At 46.3% G+C, this 14,210-nt stretch overlaps 1 pseudogene; it reads right to left on the bottom strand.

Annotated features, from left to right (window-relative positions):
- Positions 1-12,747: 12,747 nt before the first annotated feature.
- LOC127188486 (vacuolar protein sorting-associated protein 16 homolog) overlaps positions 12,748-14,210 on the bottom strand; it is a 46,590-nt pseudogene continuing 45,127 nt past the window's right edge.

The following is a 14,210-nucleotide window of genomic DNA, read 5'->3' as shown; positions in this document are numbered from 1 at the left end:
CACTTTCTCCTTTTTTGTTCAGCCTGCTACTTACATTCAGAGTGAGTGTTCCCACTTCGTTAATCCAATCTACAAACTCCCTTAAACACACATGCCCAGAGGTTTGTCCACTAAGTCATCTAGACCTTGTAAATTTGACAATCATTATTACCCAGTTTTCAAAAAAATTGAGTTGAGGCTAAAGTGATGGCTCACAGGTAAGAGCACCGGCTCATCTTCTAAAGGATTCAGGTTACATTCCCAGCATCCATCATGGCAACTCACAACATCTGTAACTGCACTTCCAGGGTATCTAACACCCTCTGTTGCCTTCCGTGGATTCTGCATATATGTGGTGTACATACAAACACAGGCAAAACAATCATACACACAAAAACACATAAATAAATATTTATTTTTAATGTTTCTTAGTTACCAAGATGCCAATTCAAACTAGAAAGGGAAATTACTGCTATGTTTTTAGAAAATATACAAATGTGTGCATACGTAGGGCAAGGGAGCTGTGGGGGACGGGAAGCTGGAATAAGAGTGAGGTCAAAATGTGTCCAAACCCTGGAAATCTCGTCCTGAAATCAGCAGGAGCAGGACCACTCCCTCCCAGCCCAGGACTGCGTGTACTAGTGCACACAGCCCTGCGCCCCCCGCCCTGCGCCCTGATAGCCAGGTTAAACTGCCTCTCCCTTATAAGGTCATGTCCAGCAGCACTGAAATTCCTCCTTATGCAAATGAAGCATCCTCAGCACCCTAGACTCTGCCAATAACGTACACTCACCCCCAAAACCCCTACCCATCCCCCAAAGGTTTAAGTAGCCTTCTCCCCACCATTAAATGAGCTGTCTCACTTAGGCTGTCTCCCAAGAAGTCTGTTTCTGCTTGCACTCACAGCAGCCTGAGGTCTCTTACACACACACACACACACACACACACACACACACACACACACACACACACACACCGCCTTTCCCACTTCTGCTTCCCCTCTCAGGATCCACCACTTCTCTGCTCAGGAGCCAACTGTCAAGGTAGGAGGCCAATTGTGTTGTAAAGGACTCCAACGGACGGGAAAGCAGAGCCTAAATGGCATATGTACACATATGTATACATTTTATTGACTTCAATATATGACATATTTTAAAAAGAAGAATATTGATTAATAATTCATGGGCAGGTTGGGTGAGTTTATATAAGAAAACTTAAGTTCAAGGCAATGGTGTCAATGGCTGAGAGCACAGCACTCTCCCCAGCTGCATGACTCCACAGCTGGCTGGCTCCACAGCTGGATGACTCCACAGCTGGTCCTGCTAAGCCACTGACAGCAGATCCCACTGAGCTGCTTACTGCAAGACCAACAGTGGACAGAGCACTTGTCCTCTTCTCTAATGGTCAGCTGTGGGCAAGTCAGGCTGAGAAGGTGACTACTTCTCCCATGGCTTGCCCTAACACCACTGATGAAAAGCAATCCTTGATAAGGTACCAAAGAAAGCAATAACACCATTTTCAGTTGATGTAAGTCATCTGTATGGCAAAGGGTTTTCCCTTATTAGGAAAAAAAATTACCTCTGTCACTCACAAAGCACCAAACCCACAGCCCTGGTCTTGTTGAGCATAGTGGCGTATTCCCATAAGCCCCGCACTTGGTAAGTAGAGACAGAATTGCAAGTTCCAGGTTAATCTGGGCTACATAGTAAAACCCTCATTTTAGGAAGGAAGGGAAGAAGAGAGGGAAGGAAGGATAGTTATGGCTTAAGTACAATGTTGTTATTTGATTGGACATAAGCAAGGGGAACCCCGAGCTAGTGCTTGTCTTAGCTAAAGGGCACACAAACAGAATAGTGAACTACAGGGAGAGACAGATTTGGGATTTCTCATATACTTTTGGCATATAACATATTATATGACAATTCTACACATTTACAACTTTGCGGTGGGCAATGGTCATCCAAAGACAGCAAGACCAAGTTACTTACCCAGCCTAACACTGACCAATGTGGTAGCCACTAGCCCAATTAAGTGAACTTCAACTCTAAGCCCTCAGTCTTGCTAACTGCATATAACTGCCCAATAGTCACAAGTGGCTAGTGACTAATACGCTGGACAATGGTGGATTATAAAATGCTCAACACTGGAAATGGCATTGGATAGCAATGAGTCTGAAAGCTTCAAAACAATAATGAAATGGACTCAAAACCATTCTGGTTTGTAATATCAATGTATATTGGCAATTCTTGACAATATTAGTGACAAATGACTCCTCTCTGTCCAACTTTTCCCTTTGTATATGTTCTGACTATCTAAATAAACCTGCCTAGGGACACGGGAAAACAGTACAGCAGGTGCACACTCATGTCCCAGTTGTGCCACTGGTCAAGTGATGTTTTAATGGGATAGGAAAAATAACACTTTAAAACTCACACAGTTTACTTCCTTTTCTGTTCCTAACAGAGATCCAGTTCATTCTTCAAAAATTCGGTGAAAAGCAGAATCTCCAAATGCCAAACCACAAGCAATCACTGGACATTTAGCACAAAATTCAAGAGAGAGCAGGACCAAGACAGTGAATGGACCTTCTCCCCCAGCGCCAGCAATGGACCGCGCCAGCAATGGACCGCGCCGCAGACATGGTAGGCAAGTGCCTGGCCACTGAGCCATACCCCTGGCTCATCATGTTTGCCCTGACAGAGGCAGCTCTGACTTGAGGACTCTCACCCCTGGTAGCACCCACTTCCCAAAGACCGGCCTAAAATAGAACCAACGTCTTCTAAAGAAGACTGGGGAAATGGAAGCACGGAGAGCTGCTCGGCCCTCAATTACGGTCCGTGCATTAAACATTAACATGGCTACGGTCTTTTTCCTACCAGAAATATTAAAAATGCATACAATGTTTCTAATTTCAATTCCCATAATGGTCTGTAATGTTTTCAGAGGGTTCTGAATTTTTGATTTCTCATTCCGTCATCTTGTCCTGGTGTCTGCTACACCTTATCCCTCCCCACCCCCACCAGCCCTATAGTTCCACCCCCCAGTCCATAGCACAGAAGGGCAAGGCCTTGCTGTCTCTGCTCCCTCCCTGCTCTGTGACATCTCCTCCAGAAAAGTCACCATCCCTAAGAAGGAAACCTGCGCTCAGATCATTTCTGTGAATGCATCCTGGCTAAAAGAACAAACACTAGAAAATAAAAAGGAGAGCAGACAACAAAAGGAACATTGTGCTGTCTAGTACAATCGAGCACATGGTTCCAGGGAGGGGATGCACAGAGGGTCACTGCTGAGATCCGAAAGTGTATTTAACGGCATCTAAGAATGATCATTTGTTTGGCATTGTGTGAAAGTGCCATGGGATTATCCTGGTCTGCTGCCAGGACTTTGGTGTTCATTCCTTCTCCCCGGAAGCCCCTCGATTCCTCCCCTGTTATCGCCTTACACTTCCTGAACTTATCACACACTATACCACTTTGAAGGGTCATTTGGAGGGTATCTGGCCCAGCCTCACAAGTCCAAGCACAGTAAGGAGGGGGTCTGTGTCAACCTGGTCATCACTGTGTTAGGTGTGGCAAAAAAGAATCAATACCATCCAATGGGTAGAGACATCAATTACTGAGTGAGAATGTTCCTGAACAAAGAGCTAGACAGCCAGAGCAGGGGCTTTACTATTTCAGAGATCTGGACTATCTTTGAAACTAGCCCTCTTTGTCAGCCTGCTCTTTTGGTAAATGGTGAAGGTGGGGAGCACGAGACGAACACCTCACTTAAAGCTTGAGGAGAAAGTCCCGTCAGCCTTCAGCAAACAAGGTCTCTCAAATTTAGGAACTGTTTGCCCCATTACTGTCAAAAAGCCATGCACCCCATTGTAAAGACAAAAATCCTAGAGTTGGGCTGCCTCAGGGACTCAGCACATGCTTGGCAGGCATGAGGCTCTGGGTTCAATCTCCATCACATACACACAAAAGGAAATCAGCAGCAAACTTGCAGCCATGGATTAGAAGCACAGTGCTCTGCAGACACCCTCCTCCTCCTCCCCCTCCTCCTCTCCCCCCCCCCCTCCTCCTGTTCTACTGCTCTAGCCTATCAGTTGGAGGCACGTGCCTGCTCACGTGTAGTCACCACACACTGACTCGCAGAGGCTTGACCTGGGCTGCCAAGGGACACTATCAGGTGACCATGCTGGGATGAGATCTACTCCAGCCCAGCAGGATCTTGGCTAACCTCTGACCCTGCTGAGAGCCCCATAGTATGTCTGGAATCACATTCTGGGGACATTAAGATTCCAGAAAAACAACTGTTTCTTATATACAAACTTAATAATTTATGGAATCATTTTAAGAAGGTGACATCAAGGGCTGGAGGTACAGTTCAGTGGCAGAGTACTGGCCCTAAATTCAATCCGCAGGAACACCAAAACATTAAGATTTAAGACAAATTAATGCCACCAAAGTTTAAGCCTTTTTCCATAGTGAACCAAGTTCATTTTGTCCATCCAGCTTCCTGGACTCTGCCCCACTCTGTGCTTGTTCCCCATGGTCGCTTTTTTCAGGCTGCCGAGGAAAGCTGGCCATTAGCAGTCTCTCCTCCCCGGGGACTCCGAGACGCTGCTCTTCCTTCAGACTGCAGGAACAGCTCCACTACCTTCCCCTGCTAGTCCTCATAAGCCACCAAACGAGGCAGGAAAAGAAGAGCTCCACCCGTGCTTCCCCTGCCGTGCCACCACACAGATACACTGGAAGAGAGCACTACAAGGTAACAAGACCCTAGACTGAAAAGATTGACTAATCACAGCCCAAAGCAGACTGAAAAGATAAAATCTCTCCCTAGAGCTCGGGCTCAGCAGAGAGACACTGGCAACGCAGAAAAAGAAGGGGGAGGCAGACCTGAAACAACATAGGCAAATCAACTTTCCAAATGCTCACTTCTTGCAAGAGTTTAGGATGAAGGATTTCCATAAGATGAGCAGGTATGGCAGCTCAGACGATGGGCATACCCTGCGGGGCATAGGGAAAATAAAGCCCTGGGTTCGCACAGAGGTGCCCATTCCCAGAAAAGGACCAGCTTGTGGGCTAAGTGGAATTGCAGTCTGTGAACTGCCCAGCCTACATGAAGAAGTCTCTCAACAGCAGCTGCTTTTCCCCCACCAGGTGATGATCTGCAGCAACAACAGCCAGCCAGGAGATGGCCCCGCCCCACGCCCCGCCCCACGCCCCGCCCCGCGCCGCGCCATGCAAAGGTGCTGAATGTTAACTACACCTCAGCTGCCACCCTGTGGCCCCCGCCCAGCTTGGTGGCTTTGAATTGACTCCAAATTCTTTTCCAGGCTGTCCTTTTACATCTCCACTCATAAGATCCCATGTGGATATTCCCAGAAAATCCAAGAAAAAGCAGCATCTTACTTCATTCTATGCAAGGCTGGAAGACCAAGTGTGTAGCTCCTCAGGAGCACCTCTAAGTCTGCACTCATGTGTCAACAACAGTTGAGACTTCATTTTATTTTTTGAAACAACTGCTTCTCAAGTTACTACATAAAACGAGCAGAGTGGGTGCACTTGCGTTTTTTGTAGATGCATTTGAGTAATAATTTGGTCATGTCCCAGGAAAGAGAAAAAAGGAAGAGAGAAAGAAAACAAAACAAAACAGAATTTAGGCCCTGTTCTCAAGTTTCTTAGTCTCTATGCTTCCACCCTCCCCATCAGCAAAATTAAGCAGGTCATCTCTGAGACTTGGGGGTAGTTCAACAGACCAAGAAGTGCGTTAAGTCTGGACACTGGAAAGCAGGAGCCTCAGTAAGCCATGTTTGCTGAACACCAGAGCATGGGCTGCAGCCTTGTACAAAGCACTCAGTGGAAACAAACATCCACAAGCCACACCACAACTATTGATGAGGCACTGCCCACCCAAGGCCTTGTGTCTAATACACTTAAACCACACACATACACACAAACCCTCAGAGGAGACGACGTAAACCAGAACTGGCTCTGCCTTGAAATCCTCCCTAGATAACTACAACCATTCAAGAAACCACAAGGGTTCCACAGCACCAAGTTCAACAGGTGAGTGAGCGCACACACATATTATCATTTACTCATGGGAAAAGTGTGTGTGTGTGTGTGTGTGTGTGTGTGTGTGTGTGTGTGTGTGTGTGTGTGTGTGTACTGTTAAAAACAGAAGCCGTATAACACAAGTCCAGAGCATTTAATATGCACATGGGGCTGTTAAGGGATATGAATGATTACAAATGTCTCTTTTTTTTCTGTGTCAGGGTTTTTCTGTGTAGCCTTGGCTATCTGGACTCACTGTGTAGACCAGGCTGGCCTCAAACTCACTGAAATCACGCCTGCCTCTGCCTGCCAGAGTGCTAGGATTACAGGCATGCGCCACCATGCCCTGCAGGTTGTAAAGGTCTTAATCAAGGTCAAGAAAACAAAGGCTTCAAGTGAGAAAATATTGACTTGCTCATAAGGTTCACATGCAGGAGGAAGTTTTAAAGGAATAATACACAGCACAGCTTCTTGAAGGGGAAGCCTCTGGGTTTCTGACTAAATTGTTTGGCAGCTACAATTCTGTCTAGAGTGTTAAGTCCCACCCTGCATAAGCCACTCCCACTCAGTCTCTGAGTGATTAGGAGTTAGGTGAATTTGGTTTTGGGTTTTGGTTTCACTTTTTTATTATATTTTAATTTTTGAGATTTTTAATTACATTTCTTCCTTCTTTTTAATCCCCCTAAACCATATACTACCGTATACTCCTCCCACTTCACTTCAATTCATGGCCTCTTCTTTGTTACTGTTGCATATATGCATATTATACACACGCATAGTCCTAGATATAACCTGCTCTCTCTGTGTAATGTTACTTACACGTGTGTTTTTAGGGCTGGCCGCTTCGTACTGGATAACCAACAGGTGCACTCTTCCCTGGGAAAGACCACTTCTCTCACTCCCAGCCTGCCTCGGTTGCCTCCACCTCTTGGTGTAGGGTTGAGGCCTGGTGGGCCATGCACTTTGGCATGGCAGACATGCTAGTGAGGCTTTCCGGGTGTAGCTCCTGCTGTGACTAGGAGGCATCACCTCACAGCAAACTCCCCTATGCCCTGGCTCCAACAATCTTCTTCCACACTGCTCCCTGAGCCTCAGAGGCGGGACTGTTCTGTAGCTGCATCCGTTGGGGCGGGACTCTACAACTGTGCACTTTGATTGGCTGTGGTCTTCTGTCGTGGTCTCCATCTGTTGCAAAAGGACATTTATGTGATAAAGCGTGAAGACTACACTTACCCCTGCGTGTCAGGACGGTGTGTGGAGGTGGCTGTCAGCTATTCTGTTGGTTTAGTGAAATAGTGGCTGTGGGTTCTCCTCCCATAACCAAGACTTCACTAGCACTAAGGAGACAGGTATGTTCCCAGCACCAGGGACAGGCTCCCTCTTGCTGAGACGGTCTCAAGCCCAGCTCTAGAGCTGCCGGCTAGCACCACGGCGCGCAGGCCACCACTGCACCCTTTAGGCTGCTGGCTACTGATGTGCTTCAGAGGCACCAAAACTGAGCAGGACAACCGGTTACCTCACTCCTTTGGAAGCTTGCATGGTGCCTTCTGCTACCATGAAAACTAGTCCTTAGGGAGGGGGCTGTCAGGCCAGCTCCGTCTCAGCGGTTTCTGGGCTGTTTCTGGGCTTTTTCTGAACTGCATGGTGCCTCCAGCAATAAGGACTTACCTCTGGGGGGCAGTGAAGGACAGCAGCAATGGACCATGTTTCAGGAGTCTCTTGAACAGCACTGGCCAACAACTTAAAAGAAGGCCTCACGTCTGCTGTGGGGACTTTGGTTAGATGGCCGTTGGCTCTCGGAGGGACTCCCGTCAGCCCATATGAGAGAGGTTCATTACAACTACATATGTATACTTATACACTGAGTTGTGTGTATTAGGGTTTTTAAGTAAATAGTTAATAATATAATTCCTCGCAACTTTTTCAGACATCCTTATTGTGTTTCACCCTCCTCCTTCTTCCCCACTTCCTTAAGACACACACACACATACACACATACACACACACACACACACACAAGCCACTCCCACCCAGCCTCTTTTGGGCGACTAGGAGTTAGCTGAGATTTTTAAAAGATGAAACATATCTCAGAAAATCAAAATTGCTTTCTCTCTCCAGAATCCACAAGCTCTAAAGATTCAGAGTGAGTAGGGGAAGGGTGGGGCACACATGGACTCCGCCCTTTAAAGGGAAATGCTACAAATGTCACACAAGGGGACTGCAGGGAGCAGCGTCAAAGCTTCAGCCATGTCTATGCTCTCTGGTCCGGCTGTGACAGACATGGAAATCCATGCTAGGAGCCAATCAACCTGGGTTCCCAGCATGATTCAGGACACAGCTCAGTTCACCTCAGTAGTGCTCCAAGAGGAAAGCTAGTGCAGAAGTTCTGTGCCTGCTAACAGGAAGATTGCTGAATGAACCATGACACATCTTATGATAGAGTAAAGAATGTTTTGAAACTGAGGTTAGAAAATATTCCAAGATGGGCAAAAATACCGCAATGATCGATCTAGGTACATACGCATTCGGCATACAAGAGCAAACACATATTTGTCTTTCTCTATGCCACTAACCTTCTTTTAAACTTTTTATTGATTCTTTGTGAGTTTCACATCATGCACCCCAATCCACTCTCTAGCCTTGAAACCTTCCCCTATGAAAGCTGCAGCTTTGGGTCTGTAGGGCTGGCCATTTCACACGCTCCAGCAGTTCACGATGAGGCAGGTGTTGGCACGGGCCAAACCCAAAGCCTTGGATCTAGGCCTGGGTAGTAGTGGAGCTGGTCATCCTGCCAGCTTTCCCGCAGCCACACCACCAGGGCAAGCTCCCTAGCCCTGTCCCATCTACGCACCCAATCCTACATCTGGCAATAGGCAGGGCCAGTTGTGCTGTGCTCACGCCCTTCTGGCAGCTTACTTGCCCCACAGCACCCCTATCACCACCAGGACCAGCTCTGCTGTACCCAGGCAAGGTGTAGGGCCTGCAACTAGTGAGAGGTGAGGCCAGCTCTCCAGAATGCCACAGCCAGTCAGGGGTGGGGTCAGCCCTGCATAGCCCTTGGATATCAAGGCCTGGGCATTAGGCCAAATCAGGGACGTCCACATGGTCTTTAGTAGTAGCATGAGCCACCGACATTGGACATTGACACACGGACTCCTGCTGCTGTGTGGCCATGACCCAGACATGGCCCTCAGGGCTGGCTGGGACCTCACCATGGCCTCAGGTGGCAGACAGGCTACTCACATCAGGCTGTTCCTCTCCACCTTGTATCTCCAGTTCCACCTCACTTCATGATGTTCAAACTGTTCTGCTTCTCCTCCTCTCCCATGTGCCCGCCACAGTCTTGCACACTGTAGTGGCTCCCGCTGCGGGAAGGCCATATAGCTGGCTGGCAGGCCTCTGGGTGACTTCTGCCTGCCTGCCCACACCACGTGGCAGTGTGCGGGCCTCTGGGTATCCTCCTCTGCCCAAGTTGCACGGCACTAACCTTTCTTGCCCTTCCACTTATACCCCTTTTCCTCTTATAGGACCCCCATTTGTATGTCATGTATTTTATGTATTTTTGTGTATTATATATGCATGCATTAAGTCTTAAAACATGTTGTATTTTATATTGCACTATCATTTATAATTATATACAACATATAATTTATGATCATATGATATATAAATAACTATATTAATATACATAAGACATAAAACAGGTAGGTCCATCTTGAATTGATTTTTATATGCAGTGAGAGATACGGATTTAGTTTTATTTTTCTACACATGAATATGCAGTTTTCTGACACCTTTGTCACCTTTATATTATATGAAATTATATCAATATAAAGTTATACTACTTATCATTTTATTATGCACAATATACATTATTTTATACTTTGCCTGCTAATGCCATTCTTCTACAATGACTACAACCTCACTGTGTGTGTGTCCTATTCTCTTTATCCACTAATTGCTAATGAGCATCTAGGCCATTGTGTCATCTTAGCTATTGGAAAGCCCCAGCAAACACGGATGTGCAAATATCTTTGCTGTATGCTGACTTAGATCCCCAGATAATATGCCAGGCATGGCATGGCAGGACTGTGATGGTTCCATTTTAGCTTTTTTCAAGAAGCCTCCATACTACTTTCCATAATGGATACACTAGTTTGCAGTCCCACCAACAGTAGTGCATCAGAGCTCCTTTTCACACATAACCACACTCATTTGTTTCAGTCACACCTACATCCACGTTTGTTGTCATTTGCCTGACCATAGCCACTGGGAATATAGAATTTCAACATAGTTCTAATTTGCATTCCATATAAGCTAAGTCTGTTGGGTGCATCTGAGTGTGCTTCTGGGCCATTTGTATTGCTCCACAGAACTTTCTGCTCAGTTCATTTACTCATTTCTTGACTGGATGGTTGTGGGTATCTTGTTTGGTTTTGTTGAGGCCAGGGCCTGACTAACATAGCCTGGTTGGCATGGAACTCCCTATTAGACTGGGCTGTCCTCGAACTCAGAGATCCACTTCTGAGTGCTGAGACTAAAGGCATGCACTATCCTGCCTGGCCGTTTTGAGGATTTGGTGCTCAATTGTCTTAGTTCTTTTTAGACCCTGGATATTAATCCTCTGTCAGCTGTATTGTTGACAAAAGTTTTCTCCCATTTGTCTCTTCACCATGTTGTTTTGTTGCCCGGAAGCTTTTGATTTCAAGTGATCCTTTTGACAGTCCTTGCTGCTATTTCTTGGGCTTTGGGCATCCTGAAACGGAAAGTCCTTGCCTGTCCAAGTGTTTTCCTCTAGCAGTTTCAGAGATTTGGGTCCTAAACTATAGGGTTTTATCCATTCTGAATTCTGCATGTGGACATGAGGGGGCCTCTTCGACCACCTCAGCCAGCAGAGTAACAATCTGCGGGAGGCAAGATCAGATCAACAGACCCAGCAGCTGGTGTTTGTTCAAACTTAGAGAGTCGGCTGACCTCAAGTAGTTTATTTTAGGCAAATTTAAGCACAGCACAATTTGGTTAAAAGTTTCCTGGTGATTATTAACTCAATTCCATGTATACAACAGCACTTCAGACATGACTACATTGAAACTCTTTGTAAAGCACAGATGACCTCTTCTATAAAGACAGGAACTATGCATTAACTGAGAAAACAACCCAAAATCAGGAGGACCCAGTGTGGCCTCAGCCACACAGAAAGCATTACAGATTAAGAAAACAATCTCAAGCTAAGGGTCTGGGGGAAGGTATCAGCCACATGGATAGTGCAAAGATCGCCAGGCTATTAACCATGTCTGCCACGTGTACACAACACAACTTCAAGCCTGGAGTTGTGATCCCTCCCACATTGCTCATTCTCCTGAGGTTCTTTTACTTACTTCATGTCACTTGTTTGTCCATATGAGTGCTTAGGACTGTTTGTCCTAGTCTGTGAAGAATGTCATCGGCACTTTGATGAGAACTGCACTGGATCAGAAGGCTGGTTTTAGTGATTTAGGCATGTTCACAGTATTAATCAGTCAACCCATGCCCATGGGAAGTCTTCCCGTCTTCTAGAACCGTCCTAGAATTTCCTTAATCAGTCAGTGTCTTACAGTCATAATTACAGAGTTCTTTCATTTCCTTGGTTAGGTTTATTTCTAGATGTGTTTAAGCTATGGTGAATGGGATTCCCCTCCTACCCTGATTTCTCTTTCAGCAGTTAAGCTCAAAATGTTTATTAGACCTAACGGTTTTCTGGTGGGTCTTCAAGTTCATATAAGTATAGAATCTTATATACCGTCTACAGATACCAGGCATTTTTCTTTTTCCTTTATAAACATATACCCTTTCTTTCTTTCTCTTGTCTTACTGTTCTAGTTAACATTTCAAGCACTATATTGAATGAGAGAAGAAAGTGTCTTGTCTCTTGCTTTTAGAGAAAACATTTTCAATTCGCGCACCCCCACCCCAGCATTCAGGTCTATTGTATGTGGCTTTTATTGTGTTGAGGCATGTGCTCCACCTATTCCTAGTTTCTCTTATCATGAAAAGGATATTAATTTTAGTCTAAGAGTGTTTCTATATCTATTGAGATGATCGTGTGATCCCTAACTCTCTGTTGTATTACACTTATTGATTTGTATATATTTGCATCCTTGAAATGAAACCAGCCTAATGGTGGTGTATATTTGCAAATATTTGACTGAAAATTTTTGCATTTATGTTCACAGAAACTGATCTATATAGTTGCCATCTTTCTCATTCTCTGATATGGGTTTGGTGTTCAGGGTAACTGGCTTCATAAAAAGTTTTGGAAGCATTCCAGTGTTGGGTGTATACATAATTGTTACATTGTCTTGATAGATTATTCCCTTTATTAATAAGTAATGATTTTCCTATCTATTCTAATTTTGGCCTCATGAATATTTTATCAGATATTTTTATGATAGCTAACCTTGCTTGTTTGGTGCTTCCATTTTCTTATATATATTGACTTCTGTCATCTCACTCTTAGCTTATGTGTCTTTTCCAATGAGGAGTGTTTCTTATACACAACACATAGTTGGGCCACACTTTTTATTCCAGTCAATGAATCTGTGACTTTTGAGAATTAAGTTGTTGGGGTTTTTTGTTGTTGCTGTTCTTCTTTTATTTTTATTTTATTTTATTTTTTAGTATTCCAAATTTATTTACATCTGGACACCCCTGGGTTTTAACTAGCCCCTAAAAGACAGGCATTTCACTTCTTCTGGGCTTGTGCTCTGGCTCACTGAATCTTGTCAGCTGTGGCCCCATCTGTGGCTCCAGTGCAGTGGAACAAAACTAGGCTCAGCTCTGCTTTGCTCTGGTGCTCAGTGGCCACATCTGCAGCCTGAGCCACGTCCCCAACAAGAAGCAAAGCCTTGACCTGCTGCTCAGAGCCCACATGGGAAGCATGCTTCTAGGCCTCAGATTTGTTGTGTTGGTTCGTGCAGATCTCTACCGAGGGCAGGTAGCCGACTGGTGATTTCTTGCTCTTGGAGAACTTCTTCAGCTCCTCCCAGTCTCCCAACTCTGCCAGGGCAGCCAGCTTTAGCCGCCAGAGCCTCTTGTCAGGGATGCAAAAGTCACGTGCCAGCAGCTCTGTATGCTTGTTGTGGCCTCCGAGGCTAAGAGTGGTGACTGTGTCACCCAGAGACACGTCTAGGAACTGCGCCCCATCCAGCTCATCTTCCAGACGTTGCTGTAGCTGCAGGAGTCTCCCTGGATCCTCTGTGGCCTTGGCTACAAATCCATTCCTGGCCTTTAGAAGGCATCAGCGGCTGTCTGCAGAGATAGCTGGCTCTGATGTGGAAGCTGCCCGATTCCTGGTGGCCGTCAACCTAATTATAGAGATCCTTCATCGTGTGAGCTCCTGACACTGCCAGAACCATCAACACAAACTCAGGGCCATAGGCTGGCTCTGGAGAATCACAAAAAAGTCTCCTTGATTAAATTCAATCTTTAGGTACAGCACATGGCTACAGCCATGTGCAGGAAGCTGCTCACTCCTGGGGTAGGCCAGCAGGCGTCACTGTGGAGAAGGTGGCATGGCCCAGAAGGTAAAGGTCAGGCCAGAAGAATGTGCATTCGTGGCACAGTATGGTCCAACATGAGGGTGCACCTTGCAGACCTGGCACCTCTGGCATCCGACGGAGTTTGAGGTCACCCACGTTGGCACTCAGGGTAAAGCGATAGGCTCTGTAAGGATGGCTTCCCCAGAACCAAACTCAGTGTGAAAGATCCGAGCATCCAGGATATGGCTCTGAAGTACCTCGTTGCCCCTGCTGAACTGCCTCCGACGTCCCCATGAAGTCCATAGGCTAGCACTGCGCCATCTTCTTGCACACAGAGCAGCTCCTCCTCAGCTGACAGCCACGGGCTGCCACAGGACCACTCTTCCACACTCAGCTGGCCAGTGACATGCCAGAAGCGGAGTAGATCTCCAGTACTGGCCACACGCTGGCAGCTTTCCCTTTTCTCCAACAGTTCCTCAGTAGAGCAATGGAACCCTCATAGGGTGCAGCAGCCACCACGCAGTCCTTGAGTTCCTCTGTCAGGTCCCGGTCCATGCTGTACAGTTCATACCCTGGGAAAAGGCAGAGTCCTCAAGTCCGCAGCGTAACAGTCCATGTCTGGTACAGCTGGTGGCTACAGGCCCCAAGGCAACACCCAAGAATTAAG

This window comes from Acomys russatus, chromosome 4 (assembly GCF_903995435.1).
Source record: "Acomys russatus chromosome 4, mAcoRus1.1, whole genome shotgun sequence".
Classification (NCBI taxonomy): Eukaryota; Metazoa; Chordata; class Mammalia; order Rodentia; family Muridae; genus Acomys; species Acomys russatus.
Note: the sequence above shows the minus strand (reverse complement) of the source record. Positions and strands in the feature narration are given on the sequence as shown.